Source organism: Bison bison, unplaced genomic scaffold, assembly GCF_000754665.1.
Source record: "Bison bison bison isolate TAMUID 2011002044 unplaced genomic scaffold, Bison_UMD1.0 scf7180017864440, whole genome shotgun sequence".
In the NCBI taxonomy this organism is placed as follows: domain Eukaryota; kingdom Metazoa; phylum Chordata; class Mammalia; order Artiodactyla; family Bovidae; genus Bison; species Bison bison.
In genome coordinates, this window is record NW_011495002.1 from 2,487,313 (window position 1) to 2,501,905 (window position 14,593).

Sequence of the window (14,593 nt, forward strand, 5' to 3'; positions counted from 1 at the left end):
CCACTGGAAAAACCATAGCCTTGACTAGACAGACCTTTGTTGACAAAGTAATGTCTCTGCTTTTGAATATGCTATCTAGGTTGGTCATAACTTTCCTTCCAAGGAGTAAGCGTCTTTTAATTTTATGGCTACAATCACCATCTGCAGTGATTTTGGAGCCCAAAAAAATAAAGTCAGCCACTGTTTCCACTGTTTCTCCATCCATTTGCCATGAAGTGATGGGACCAGATGCCATGATCTTCGTTTTCTGAATGTTGAGCTTTAGGCCAAATTTTTCACTCTCCTCTTCCACTTTCATCAAGAGGCTCTTTAGTTCCACTTCACTTTCTGCCATAAGGTAGTGTCATCTGCATATCTGAGTTATTGATATTTCTCCCGGCAATCTTGATTCCAGCTTGTGCTTTTTCCAGCCCCATTACTTCATGGCAAATAGAAGAGGAAAAGTGGAAGTAGTGACAGATTTCTTCTTCTTGGGCTCTAAATTTGCTGTGGATGGTGACTGCAGCCATGAAATCAGAACATGATTGCTTCTTAGCAGGAAAGCAATGGCAGACCTAGACAGTCTATTGAAAAGCAGAGACATTACTCTGTCAACAAAGGTCTGTATAGTCAAGGCTATGGTCTTCCCACTGGTCATGTACGGTTGTAAAGAATTGATGTTTTTGAACTGTGCACTGGAGAAGACTCCTAAAAGTCCCTAAGACAGCAAGGAGATCAAACCAGTCAATATTAAGGGAAATAAACCCTGAATACTCATTGGAAGGACTGATGCTGAAGCTGAAGCTCCAGTATTTTGGTCACCCGATGTGAACAGCCAGCTCACTGGAAAAGTCCCTGATGCTGGGAAAGATTGAGGGCCAAAGGAGAAGAGGACATCAGAGGATGAAACGGCTGGATGGCATCACTGATGCAATGGACATGAACTTGGGCAAACTTCGGAAGATGGTGAGGGACAGGGAGGCCTGGCATGCTGCAGTCCATGGTGTGTAAAGCGTCACACATAATTAGGTAACTGAATAACAAAAACAGCAATGCTAATGGTAAAGAACCCATCTGCCACTGCAGGAGACATAAGAGACATGGGTTCAATTCCTGGGCTGGGAAGATCCCCTGGAGGAGGTCATGGCAACCCACTCCAGCATTCTTGCCTGGAGAATCCCATGGGTGGAGGAGCCTGGAGAACTACAGTCTATGGACTGGCAAAGAGTCAGATATGACTAAAACAACTTAGCATGCACAGATATGAAAAAGAGCCTAATGGGCTTTTGTAAGCAAACCATAGAAAGTACAAGAGTGCATGGAATTAAGAGTTCCACATGTCCACAGAACTCTCTGGGTTTCACCTCTTACTCTTTCAGAAGTGCTGGCATTCTGTAGTAAATTCTTTGACTTGCTTCTTCTGGGACTAAAATCCTTATTTGCCAGTTGCCTTTAACTGTCAGCCATCTTCAGGAATTGCCTTGTACCTAACACAAGTTCATGCCCACTTTCCAGGGAAGCCCACATCCAATGACTGATCTGTGCAGTAGTATAAAGACTTGATCTCTTATACTACTTCAGGATAACTTTGAAGATCAAGCCTCCTTTCAGAGCTCACCATGTGGCCCGCCAAGTCCTTCACTGAGGGTTTATTTCAGCTCAACATTCCCACTGCTCAATTCTGCTTCTTTTCTTTTCCCCCCATTATTGACCCCAAGAGTACTTCCTAAAAAAACTACAGCCAGAGAATCTCTCTCTCAGTATCCACCCTTCAATAGCTTTCCATCTTTGACATCTTTGAGGAGAAGGACTTCTATTTGCTAACTCTGTTGTAACAAATCTTGAAAAAGACTCTTGTTGACCTTTAATGTTGTTCAGTTGTGTGGCCTGGACTGCCCCCTTTGCCCCAGGCTACCATACTGGACAGCACAGCTCTGGACCATTCACTGTGGCCTGGCATCTGAGACGTGACTGGTCCAGCCTGAGGCAGGTGTCCACCCTTAACCAGTGTCTCTGGGCAGTGAGATAAAATTAGGCACCTGCCTTTTGGATCTCAAGAGTTGGAGTAGAGGAACTGGTTTCATAAAATACATGAAGAGAGTAGCACAGAAATTGCACTGGCAAGACCCATGGGAGCCTGATACTCTTCTGCCTCTCTTTGTATGCCTCTGTTTCCATTGAACAGATAGTCTCTTCCATCACCTTATTCCAATCTTGAGTCCCAACAGAGCATAGGTGATCATGTCCCTGTATTCTTAAGTTCATGCTCTTTGTTACTGAGTCATATATTGCCACTGACACATATTTATTTTGTTACTCTTCAGAAGGTATGCAAATTCCACCTCATTTTGCCCTAGTAAAGCAATGTATATATTTTTAATCTTCTTTTTGGCAATGTTCTCCAAAAGTTTGTGCTAACCCAGACTTACTACACAGACTCATGTTGGGTCAGGTCCATGTTTATTTGTAAATATATGTCCATTGGTTATGATGTGTAGCCAGCATTAGGAAGGACTATCTTACTGCCTGTTGGTCCTACCTGGGTAATTATTATTGTGAATTCTGACCAGCCGCCCAATCTTTAACTGAGTCATATCTCAAAAAATTTCCAAATAAATGTGCCCAGGACCTAGGCACAATCCCTTGACTATCACCAGGGGCATGGCTAGGAAAGTGGGCTTGAGAGTATCCTGAATACTGAAAGGGTGCTGTCCACACAAAGGAGTCAGCTGAAGGCTGAAGGCAGTTTCAGGACTGAGCCAGGCATCACATTCCCTGAACATTTAGACCTTGATATGCTGATTGCGGTTGTTGCTGTTTAGTTACTAAGTCATGTCTGACTCTTGAGACCCATGGACTATAGCTCGCCAGGCTCCTCTGTCTGTGTGATTTCTCAGGCAAGAATAGTGGAGTGAGTGGCCATTTCCTTTTCTAGGGGATCTTCCCGACCCAGGGATTGAACACACATCTCCTGCATTGGCAAGTGGATTCTTAACCATTGAGTCACCTGGGAAGCCCCTGATATGCTAATTGTTCCTTTCTAAATTCAAAAGGATCCCCAAAGCCCAAAGAGATCAAGACTGGCCCTAAACCTAAATGCAGGGGAAATAAAGTTTTAATCTTTGTGCATTATTTCACCCAATGGATGTACTCTGCCAACTCATCCTTATTCTTTCTACCCATTTGTCAAAGTCTGCTCTTCTAAATCCCACGTACTGTACATTTTTAATAGCTGTTACATTATTTAAAAGTTAAATTTATTTTAGCTGATCTCAAAGGTATAATAAGGGGAGATGTGTATCTTATCTTAGAAATCTGGGGATTTGCTTCTGAAATTGCATTGAATGAGACTGGTTCTGAGGAAAATAAAAGAAAAAGAAAATGCCACCCAAAACTTTAAAGCCCCCAATCTGCTTCTGATAGATTAATTTTTTCAATAATAATAAAACTATTAAACAACTCACATATATAAAGCTCTTATTGTATGTTGAGGATCGTAGTAAGTATCTCCCATGTATTTTTGCATTTTCCCCTTGAAACAATTCTGTGAGGTGGGTAGATCCTTCACTTAGCTCCATTTTGCTTCTGAGAAGTCCAATAACTTTTCTAAACACTTTTGAACTCCTAGTTAGTTAATGGCAGGGACAAGAATTGAACTTGACTCCCAATACAGGAGCACTTAGCCACTGAGTTAGTTGAACTTCCTTTTGGCCTGCCCAGGGCATATGCTCGTTTACCAACCTTTGTAAAGAACTGCATTAAAGGGCTTTGTTCTGTGTTTGGAAGATTTTCAATTCTACTAACCTAATAACTTGTTCATTAAAGTGGCCAAAAGTTATTTTCCAGGCTGTGTGAAGAAGACAAGAAGAGCAAGTTTCCTTGAATGGGTAGCTGTTCACAAAGTTTATGTTATATATTTGTGTTATGCTCATTGAACTATGACAATTAAAATGAAATAAAGAAAAATTTCCTGTCAGACTCTTTTTTCTACTCTCTTTTGTTTATTGGTTTAATCTTTGAATTACAACACATACTTAAACCAATAATTTTAATATTTTAGGGTGATGGATTCCTTTGGGATGGATAAAAGATATGAAATATTTTTATATAAAAACTCTTATATTCACGTGCTTACAACTGCTATCTAAATCTCTGAAGTTTTATAGAAGCCCTAAAAAAGCCTGTCTGTGGAGTCTTGAGAGTCTAAGGGACCATTTTAAATACTTCTAATTTGATAAAATAAGCCCAAATTTCTCTCCTGTATCCAAGAAAATACCAGAAACGAGAGACCCAGAAAGCATCCTCTTCTCTCTCCACCTCCTGAGCTTTTCAGGATGAAACTCAAGAAGCCCCAGCTCATCCTTGGGGCCACCATGCCGAGGCACACCAGCTGGGCCCTGGGCAAGTCTGGGTGGCCAAGGAGGCAAACGGAAACTGAATGTCAGTTTTGTCTTGCTTGCTGACCATGAACCCTAGCACTGGACGGCATCCACCAAGAGTAGCACCTTTCTTGGTTTGCACAAAGTTGTTTGTATATGGGCCAGCCACTGTCCTACATGACCATCTACACCCTGGACCCTGAGGCAGCCAGAAACGCCCTGAATCTGGAGAAAGGCCCCCCAGTTGTAAAGTCAAAAAGCCCCTCACAAACAAAACTGAATCACTTTGAGCGTGTGTGTGATCAGTTGCTTCAGTCATTTCTGACTCTATTTGTCCCCTGTAGCCTGCCAGGCTTCTCTGTCCATGGGATTCTCCAGGCAAGCATACTGGAGCGGTTGCTACGCCCTCCTCCAGGGAATTTTCCTGATCCAGGAACTGAATCCACGTCTCCTGTGTCTCCTGCATTGCAGGCGGATTTTTTTTTTCCCACTGAGACACCTGGGAAGCTCCTGAATCACTTTGCTGTACCTGAAACTAACACAGCATTGTAAATCAACTATTCTTCAATTAAAAAATTTTAAACACACAAAAGTTAACTCAAAATGGATGAAAGACCTAAATATAAAACCTGAAACCATAAAAGTCCTGGAAGAAAACACAGGAAAAATCTCTTTGACATTGCTCTTGGCAATAAGTTTATAGTTAAGACACCTAAAGGAGAAGGCAATGGCAACCCACTCCAGTACTCTTGCCTGGAAAATCCCATGGACAGAGGAGCCTGGTAGGCTTCAGTCCATGGGGTCACGAAGAGTCAGACATGACTGAGCGACTTCACTTTTACTTTTCACTTTCATGCACTAGAGAAGGAAATGGCAACCCACTCCAGTGTTCTTGCCTGGAGAATCCCAGGGACGGCAGAGCCTGGTGGGCTGCCATCTATGGGGTCGCACAGAGTCGGACATGACTGAAGTGACTTACCAGTATAACACCTAAAATACAAACAAAAGCAAAAATAAACAAGTGGAACTACATCAAACTAAAAAGCTTCTACACAGCAAAAGAAATAATCAGCAAAATGAAAAGGCAATCTATAGACTGATAAAAAAAATGTGCAAACCATGTATTTAATAAGGGCTAATACCCAAATACATAAGGAACATGTACAACTCAATAGTAAAACCAAGCAAATAATCTAATTAAAAATGAGTAATGAACCTGAATAGGTAATTTTCCAAAGAAAACCCACAAATAGCCAACAGTCACATGAAAAACTGCTCAACATCATTAATCATGAGGGAAATGCAAGCCATAATGAGTTATCACCTCAACCTATTAGAATAGCTACCATAAAAAAGATGAGAGAGAAGTCCTGGTAAGGATATGAAGAAAAGAAAACACTTGTATACTTTTGGTGGGAATGAAATGTGGTACAGCCATTATGGAAAATAGTATGGAGTTCCCTCAAATTTAAAAATAGAACTACCATTTGTTGTTGATCAGCGACTCAGTGGTGGCCAACACTTTACGACCCTATGGACTTCAGCATGCCAGGCTTCCATGTCCTTCATCATCTCCTGGAGCTTGCTCAAACTCATGTCCATGGAGTCAGTGATGACAGCCAACCATCAGGTAATCTGTCGTCCCTTTCTCCTGCCTTAAATCTTTCCCAGCCTCAGGGTCTTTTCCAATGAGTCAACTCTTCGCATTAGATAGTGAAAGTATTGGAGCTTCAACTTCAGCATCAGTCCTTTCAATGAATATTCAGGACTGATTTCCTTTAGGATTGACTGGTTTGAGCTCCTTGCTGTCCAAGGGACTCTCAAGAGTCTTCTCCAACACCACAGTTCAAAAGCATCAATTCTTTGGCACTCAGCCTTCTTTATGGTCCAGCTCACACATCTGTACATGACTACTGGAAAAATCATAGCTTTGATTATATGCTCCTTTGTAGGCAAAGTGATGTCTCTGTTTTTTAATACACTGTCTAGACTTGTGATTGCTTTTCTTCCAAGGAGCGAGCGTCTTTTAATTTCATGGATGCAGTCACTATCCTCAGTGATTTTAGAGTCCAAGAAAATAAAATATGTCACTGTTTTCATTGTTTCCCCATCTACTTGTCATGAAGTGATGGGACCAGATGCCATGATCTTTGTTTTCTGAATGATGAGTTTTAAGTCAGCTTTTTCACTCTCCTCTTTGACCCTCATCAAGAGGCTCTTTAGTTCCTCCTCAATTTCTGCCATAAGGATGGTGTCATATGCCTATTTGAAGTTACTTATATTTTTCCCTGCAATCTTGATTCCAGCTTGTGATTCATCCAGCCTGGAATTTTGCATGATGTACTTTGCATACAAGTTAAATAAGCAGGGTGACAATATACAGCCTTGACATACTCCTTTCCCAATTTTGAATCAGTTCATTGTTCCATGTCTGGTTCTAACTATTGCTTCTTGACCTGCATACAGGTTTCTCATGAGGTATGTAAGGTGGTCTGGTATTCCCATCTCTTTAAAAATTTTACCCAGTTTGTTGTGATCCACACAGTAGTGAACTTTAGTGTAGTCAATGAAGCAGAAGTAGATTTTTTCTAGAATTCTCTTTTTCTATGATCCACCCATGTTGGCAATTTGATCTCTGATTCCTCTGTCTTTTCTAAATCCAGCTTGTACATCTAGAAGTTCTCAGTTCACATAATGTTGAAGCCTAGCTTGGAGGATTTTGAGCATTACCTTGCTAACATTTGAAATGAATGCAATTGTTCAGTAGCTCAAATGTTCTTTGACAATGCCCTTCTTTGGGGTTGGAATGAAAACTGATCCCTTTCAGTCCTGTGGCCACTGCTGAGTTTTCCAAATTTGCAGGCATATTGAGTGCAGCACTTTCACAGCATCATCTTTTGGGATTTGAAATAGCTCAGTTGGAATTCCATCACCTCCACTAGCTTTGTTCATAGTGATTCTTCCTAAGGCCCACTTGACTTCACATTCCAGGATTTCTGGCTCTAGGTGAGTGATCATACCATCGTGATTATATGGGTCATGAAGATCCTTTTTGTATAGTTCTTCTGTGTATTCTTGCCACCTTTTCTTAATATCTTCTGCTTCTGTTAGGTCCATACAATTTCTGTCCTTTATTGTGCCCAATTTTTCATGAAATGTTCCCTTGATATCTTTAAGTTTCTTGAAGACATCTCTAGTCTTTCCCTTTCTATTGTTTCCCTCTAATTCTTTGCATTGTTCACTTAGGAAGGCTTTCTTACCTCTGCTTGCTATTCTTTGGAACTTTGTATTCAGATCGGCATATCTTTCTTTTTCTCCTTTGCCTTTCACTTCTCTTCTTTTCTCAGCTATTTGTAAAGCCTCCTCAGACAACCATTTTGCCTTTTTGCATTTCTTCTTCTTGAGGATGGTTTTGATCACTGCCTCCTGCACACTGCTATGAACCTCCATCCATAGTTCTTCAGGCACTCTGGTTATCAGATCTAATCCTTTGAATCTATTTGTCACTTCTACTGGAAAATTGAACTACCATACAAACCAGCAATTTTACATCTGGGTATATATCTGAAGGAAGTAGAATCCTTATCTTGAATAAATAGCCGCGTTTCCCCACCCCGTGTTCATTACAGCACTATTCAGAATAGCCAAGACATGGGAATGAACTTGATGAAGAAAATATGCATATAAAAAAATGTATACATAAAGGTATATGTATATAGATATACATATATGTATACACAGAAAGATATGTATACACAAAGATGTATGTTTTGAAGGTGGTCAAAATATGCAAAGTTCGAGTAATAAGTAAGTTCTGGGAACTGTAATGTACAGCATGGTGCCTATTGGTATTTGCTAAGAGAGCAGATCTCAAATGTTCTCATCACAAGAAGAAGTTTAATGAGGTGATGGATGTTAAATAAAGTTGTGGTAATCAGTTCAATTCAGTCACTCAGCTGTGTCCAACCCTTTGTGACCCCATGGACTGCAGCACACCAGGCTTCCTGTCCGTCACCAACTCCCAGAGCTTGCTCAAACTCATGCCCATTGAGTCGGTGATGCCATCCAACCATCTCATCCTCAGTCGTCCCCTTCTCCTCCTGCCTTCAATCTTCCCCAGCATCAGGGTCTTTTCTGATGAGTCAGTTCTTCTGATCAGGTGGCCAAAGTATTGGAATTTCAGCTTCAACATAAGTCCTTCCAATGAATATTCAGGACTGATTTCCTTTAGGATTGACTGGTTTGATCTCCTTGCAGTCCAAGATACTCTCAAGAGTCTTCTTCAACACCACAGTTCAAAAGCATCAATTCTTAGGCACTCGGCTTTCTTTATGGTCATCCATACATGACTACTGGAAAAACCAGTTCCCAATATATGCAGATACCAAATTATTGCATAGTAGACCTTAAACATTTACAATGCTGTATTTCAACTATATCTCAGTTAAACGCGAAAATTTTATTGGAGTACAATTGCTTTACAATATGTTAGTTTCTGCTGTACAATAAGGATGATCAGATATAAGTTCACATGTATCCTCTCCCTCTTAAACCTCCCTCCCACCGCAACCCCCTCACCTCCCACCCCTCTAGGTCAGCACAGAGCACCAAGCTGAGCTCCCTGTGTAATACAGCAGCTTCTCAACTTGCAATCTGTTTTACACATGGTAACATGTACATGTCAATCCTACTCTCTCAGTTCATCCCACCCTCCCTTTCCCCTCGTGTCCGCATGTCCATTGTCTATGTCTGCATCACTATTCTCAAACTGGAAGGTTTTTAAATTAAAAAATTTAAAAGCCTCTGTTCAGCTTGCTTATAGCTTCCTCCCTTCCAATCTGAGACTTTAGGCCAGTTGGCATCTGAAGCGTTGCTCAGTCCCTAAAATCAACTTCCTGTATCCAGTATCCACTCTGCACTAGAGCAGAGTTGAGATGGTCATATAATATTCTTTTTATGAATTTGTCATCATAGACACAGTTTGCTAACAGTTATTCTTTATCATGTGTTTGCTTTGGCCCGAAGCCTTTAGACTTTTCTTTCCCACCTGCTTATTCATCACAACTTATATCCAAGTAATATATTTGTAATGCAGTTTTGTAATGTAATTCCCTTCTAGTGAGTCAGACTGGATTCCATTTTCCAGCAGTGGAACCTGCCTGGTGAAGATTTTCATATCTAGAATGGTGTTAATACAGTTCTCAACAGAGTTCATCAGCTATGAGAGTGTGAAGGATCTGATCTGAGTCTTTCATTCATGTCACAAATATTTCTGAAACACCTACTATGTATCAAGCATTGGAAAACTCAATGGAGGATAGAGGTAAGAATACCTGATAATGTCCATCATGAAAAAGCTATCATATGGTCAATGTGATTACACTGGATATAAAAGATTCAGGGACTTGCTGTAAGCCCTTCTCAAGAAGACATAAGCCCTGGACCACATATCTGTTGGGACTTTAACTCCTCTGGTTTGACTTGTGTAACAGTAGCTCTATATTAATGTGAAGAGTAGTAACCTGGATGGTTTAGAGAAATCTGCGTATGGGCAAAAGAAGAATCCAAATGGCCTCTGAGGTCTCTTTAAACCATAATATTTTAAAGCATTGACAGCCAAGTCAATCTTCTGCAGTTTTATCATGCATTCTGCAGAGGAAGAAGCTGAAGGAGACTTATTTTTATTAAGTCTACTTCTTTAAGTTACAGAACTAAGACATGGGCTATGTTGACAGCCTGCCAATTCAAGACTTCTACTTCTGACTGAATAAGGACCCGAACTAAGCTTCAGGGTGGTGGAACAGGAGGAGAACAGTGCCTTCCTAAAGCACCTTATTTGATATTCACATCTCATTCCATTTCTGCTTCTCCTGTCTGTCCCCTAGCCTCTGATTTGCCTTCCATGGTCTTTTAGCCTTTTGTCTGTTTGCATGTCCCTCCAGAGTCTGACCTTCTGTGTTGTTTCATCATCTCACCTTGCACAAAGGGCTGTGATGAGAAAACAGCTTTTTTGAGTTGCTGTCTGAGCGTTTTACAGTATGACAACCCTTCTGACACCCAGAGTACTGACATTTAGATAAGGACCTGAGTTTAGTCTCCACCCCTAGTTCCCACTTTGCTTTTCCTGGGGCCTTTTTTACCTTTATTTCTGTCTCTGATGTTTATTTCTGTCTCTGATGGGTCTTTGTCGCTGTGTGAGCTTTTATCTCGTTCTGGGGAGTGGGGGATGCTCTCTAGATGCAATGAGCGTGCTTTTCACTGCGGTGCTGACATCTCTTGTTGTGGAGCAGTGGCTCTAGGCACAGGCTTCAGTAGCTGTGGCGCTTGGGTTCAACCATTGTGGTTCCCAAGGTCTAGAGCACAGGCTCAATAGTTATAGTGCATGGGCTTAGTTGCTCTGAGACATGTGGGATGTTTCCAGACCAGGGATGGTTGAACCTATGTCTCCTGCATTGGCAGGGAGATTTTTCACCACTGAATCACCAGGGAATCCCTGGGATACTTTTTAAAATAACCACTTAGATCTGAACTCATGAAAAGTGAGTGAACTCTGCCCCGATCACCTTATAAGTAGTAGGTGCTTGCTACCCTGCTCTCTGTCGCCTGAGGACTGCCCTTCCCCCAGCTCATTGTCCCATTCCCAGAATCTATAAGTAATAAATCTTATGACTTGACTTCTTTTGTGTAAAAGCACTGAAACTCTGCCTTCAGTCAAAATGGCCCCAGGGTTTTCACCTCCTCAAAGTGAGAGCACAGATGCTGAGGGAGCTACCTGCCAACTTCATGCTGTGTCTTACGCCCCCTCATTCAGCAGATCATAATATGCATATGCTTAATTCAATACACCAGCTATGGACCCCAGCACAGGGTTGTGTCTCTTTTTCTTGACTCGGTCGGTCCTTGGCACTAATTTCCTCCAAATGCCTCTCCAACATTTCTCACCACTTCTCCAAGGACAACACCAGTAGACAGTCCCTCTTGTTCCCAGAATGTGTCATATCTTCCCTGGATCTTAGGCTCAAATGTTGGATATCATGTTCTGTTACAAATGATGGCCATAATGACAAAAACACACTGCAATTAACTGTGAGTGATGATCTATTAGCTGGGCGTGGCTGCAAACTCTACTCTGTTGGCCATCTCCTTTGAAAACACAATGGTACTGAGTGCCTATTAACATTTACTCTTCATTCTATGTGAAAATATCTTCAAGGTAAGACAGTCTTTGAGAGCAGTGAGAAAACCTAATGCATGACCATCCCAGTGTCTTTTGAGTGAACTTTGAGGCTGGACCAGAGATCCTTCTTAAGACGGCTCCGTGGAGACATGTTCATTTCAGCCTTGGAGGATAGAGGAAGTTATCACAGTGCAGCAGCCCTCCTGGCAGTTCTTGGTGGGGTGCTGATGTGTCCCTGAGGCCAGTTTCTATGCCAATAATCTGTCATTTAGACTGTTGGTGAATTGTTCCAGAACAGGCCAAGCTATGCACACTTAGTATCATTTTTGACTGTTCAGGGCAGCCCAACAAAAGGAACATTTGCTGTAGTCCAGGGACATAGTACAAGGGAAAGAGAAGATGGAGAGAAGCAGGGAAGGAGACCAACAACTAAAATAGCTCAGTGAATGACCATAATGCAGCATTCCAAAAATATTGTACTGGGTTACACTTTGAATAATGACTATGTCTGGTAAAGAGAAAAATTAAGGGCCATAAGCATTTATAGAAATACTCCCATCCTGATGAATAGATGAATAGTTAGATGGGACTTTGGAGGATTAGAGCAACAAATTCAGTCAATTCCCATTATAATCTTTAACTTGGAATTTCATGTAACCCATGTGTGTTGTTGTTGGGTTTTGGTACTGAGACATATAATACATCCCCTGAGGTGCATTTTATTAGTGAAGAAAATAGGAAGATTTTCAATAGATCTAAGAAAGGTTAATCTTTTTCAATTGAAAGCTCTTATGCTTTCCTACAAGACTTAGTAAATTTGGGTCTCCCTGAAGTGAATATTTTTTTTTCCCAATGAGTAAGTGTAACCACCTTTTCTTTTGGATAAAGAAAGAATGTGAAGGTGAAATTTGAAAGATGTTAATTTTTATAATGAAGCTCATAACTGACTGAAGTTTAGAAGAAAATAAGACAGGAAGTATGAAAAGGTAGTTTATGCCCCCCAAAAAAATTTAGAAGAAGAAATAGAAAAATAACACCTTGGATTTATAGACTGCTTTAGCATTTATGAGATACTTTTCTCACTGGGATGTAGACTTCTTAAAAATGAGAAACTTGTCTTAATTAATCTTTAATTTCTCAGTTTTTACCATAATGTCTAGCAGACCATAAGAATTCAGTAAGTATTTATGAATATACTAAAAGATAGTTGAATGAAATTTTTGCTACAGTTCTTTGAACTTTGACTTATATTCTGAATTTATATATGAAGAAATCAAGACATACAGAAAGCAAATGACTTGTCCAAAATGATACGAGGCAGAAGTAGAACTAAAATTCTAGATGAAGTTTTCTGTCTTTGGCCAGATTTTTTTTTTTTAAACTGAAACCTGTAAATATATTATAGATAGGTTAAGTTAGTTGGTGTTAGTTGCTCAGTCATGTCTGACTCTTTGAAACCCCATGTACTGTACCCCACCAGGCTCCTCTGTCTATGGGATTCTCCAGGTGAGAATACTGGAGTGGGTTGCCATTTCCTCCTCCAGGGCATCTTCCCAACCCAGGGATCGAATCTGCATGTTCTGCATTGCAGGCAAATTCTTTACCACCTGAGCTACCAGGGAAACCCGTGAAATATGTTATATTACATAGCAAAGGGGACTTTACATTGTAATTAAGATTATGAACCTTAAAACAAAGATATTGCCCAAGATTATCTGGATGCAGGCTAACCCGGGGTCTTAAAAGCAGAGAGCTTCCTCCAGCTGGAGTGAGAAGGTGGAGAGAAAGAAGAAAGAAGGTGGAGAGATCTAAAGCACAAGAGGAATTCAACCCACCACTGCTGGAGATGATCACATGCAGTGCATGAGAAGCAATGCAAACAGCTCATAGGAGAAAAGAGGCCCTCAGCTGACAGCCAGCAGGGACATGAAGATTTCATCCTTATATTCACAAAGAACTGAATTTGACCAACAATTTGGGTGAGGTTGGAGGGTTTCCCAGGTGGTTCTGGTGGTAAAGAATTCATCTGACAGTGCAGGAAACGCAAGAGACTTGGGTTCAATCCCTGGGTCAGAAAGATCGCCTGGAACAGGAAATGATACTGTACTCCAGTGGTCTTGCCTGGACAATTCCATGGGCAGAGGAGCCTGGCAGGCTACAGTCCATGGAGCCAAAAGAGTCAGATACAACTGAAGTGACTTAGCACACATTTGAGTGAGGTTGGCAGTAAACCCATCCCTCGAACTTACATAGACGAGTCGAATCCTGCCATGACCTTGATTTAAGCCTTTGGAGACCCTAAGTAGAGGACTCACTGGATTTTGACTTTCAGAAACTGTGAGATAATAAATGGAAATGTTTTTGTTTTGTTTTGTTTTTTGATACCACTGTATCTTTTTATTTTTTTATTTTTTTAAATTTTATTTTATTTTTAAACTTTACAATATTGTATTGGTTTTGCCAAATATTGAAATGAATCCGCCACAGGTATATATGTGTTCCCCATCCTGAACCCTCCTCCCTCCTCCCTCCCCATACCATCCCTCTAGGTCATATACAGAGTGAAGTAAGCCAGAAAGAAAAACACCAATACAGTATACTAACACATATATATGGAATTTAGAAAGATGGTAACAATGGAAATGTTTTTAAGCCAATATCTTTGTCGCAATTTGTTCTGACAGCGATTACAACGTTACAGCTGATGAAAGTCATGTGGCCAAGTCCAAAGTCAAGGTTCAAGGAAGGCCACTCTGTCTATCATTTGGCTGTGGCCAATCTTAAATGTAAAACTACAGGACAGCGAAAAACTGGAACCCATATTTTAAACTTCTCCGATGGAACTGAGGAGGAAGCAGAGCATCAGTTGTCTAGAGGAAGTTTAGTTAAAATTACTGGGACGTGGGGAGGCTATTAGAAAAACATTTCTCAAGATACAACAGTCCAGAACAAAGAGGTATTTAATTAAGTTGTTAAACTAGAAAAGTTGTTGAGTGATTTTTGAATCATTGACCTGAAACCGGGGTGGGGTGGCTTTTATATTTTTCCAAGAGACAAA